Source organism: Pterocles gutturalis, unplaced genomic scaffold (genome assembly GCF_000699245.1).
Source record: "Pterocles gutturalis isolate BGI_N339 unplaced genomic scaffold, ASM69924v1 scaffold7595, whole genome shotgun sequence".
Classification (NCBI taxonomy): domain Eukaryota; kingdom Metazoa; phylum Chordata; class Aves; order Pterocliformes; family Pteroclidae; genus Pterocles; species Pterocles gutturalis.
The window spans coordinates 721-2,076 of record NW_010138124.1 but is presented as its reverse complement, the minus strand read 5'-3'; the positions used below and the strand labels follow the sequence as shown (position 1 = coordinate 2,076).

General features: G+C 63.9%; 1 protein-coding gene across 1 annotated transcript in view; it reads left to right on the top strand.

Annotated features, from left to right (window-relative positions):
* The window catches only part of LOC104468645 (partitioning defective 6 homolog beta-like), a gene marked incomplete at both ends in the record, with an annotated part of 2,726 nt that overhangs the window by 653 nt on the left and 717 nt on the right, over positions 1 to 1,356 (top strand). The window lies entirely within an intron of this gene.

Below are 1,356 nucleotides of genomic sequence, written 5' to 3'. Positions count from 1 at the left end.
CGCCAGCCCAGGGGCTCGCCCTGGCCATAGTGGCACGTTCCTGGAGAGCAGCTTCCTTGCACAGGAGCGTGAAATCACTGTGATAGCAGCATCCCAGCAAGGATGAAAGCTTCCCAGTGACAAACACCCTGGGTATGTCTCCTCTTCACCAGGGAGACGAGCCCATCCCCTTAGCAGCACCGAGACTTTATCTTCTGTAGCACCATAAAGCAACAGCGCGCAAAGCTGGAGCCTGATCTGAAACTGCTGTTTCCCCGGCATGGTGCGCGGAGCGACTCTGTTCCCAGCTCATGTCAGTGGTACAAAGTCCCTGGGCAGCGCGATGGAGGGGGTGAGGAGGCAGCGCCAGCAGGTCCCAGCACCTGGCTGTGCCCATGGGAGAAGGGCCGTGGGGCCGGCAAGGCGTGCGGAGAGGCTGGGAGCGAGCCCTGGGTGAGTCACAGCTGATTTAAATGGATCCAGGTCAGCCCAGGGCTGGGCTGTCGTCGAACCAGTCCGGGTCAGTGAGGAATGCGGCTGTGGAGCCTCTCTCGCATGCTGGGCGTGGGGAGCTGCGCACATGCGTGTACATCGGCCTGCACCCGGCGGTGGGCACCGCGGCAGCCGTGGGTGTCCAAAAGCACAGGCTGCAGCTCAGTTCCTCTCTGTGCTGTCCCCCCATGGGGTGAAGCCATCCCTGGGGGACAGCCTGGCCAGGGCTGGTGGCGCTGGCCCGGCTTGGCTGGGCTGGGCTCATGGGAAGGGCCATGGCAAGCCCAGCACATGGCCAGGGCCACCAGTGGGCTTGTCCATGGGGTGCTGGACCTGCCTGGCCCCACTGCTCTGCGCCCCTTGGAGAGGAGCCGTGCGCTGAAATAGCTGTGGGAAAGCCTCCGCCACCCGGCCCTGAGCTAAAAATATGCCAGGCTGAGTGTGCAGGGAGGTATTTATAACCTAGGAGCTCCAGCAGGCTGGCTTGGCGGGGAGAACCCCCACCTCCTTGGGGCTTGGGGACATCCCCAGTGTCCCTGTGGCTGGAGCAGGGACCATGTGCTGGGGAGGCACTGTGGGGAATGCACCGGCAATGCAGCATCCAGATCTGGGCTTCCCCATGGAAAGGGACAGGGAGAAACCAGAGAGGGCCCCAGGGACAGTCCCCAGCACCTGGGGAGCACGGCCAAGGAGGGGACATGGCAGAGTCGGGCCCCACAGAGCAGCTGCAAGGGCCGGGTCATGCCCTGGGAGGTGGTGCTGGATGGTGGAACAATGGCACAAATCCCAGTTTGGGATGTTGAGGGACCCGGGGACACTGCAGCCCTGGGCTGGGTCTCCAGGAGGTGGGGAGTCCCCATCCTTGGGGACAGCAGGGCTCCAGGG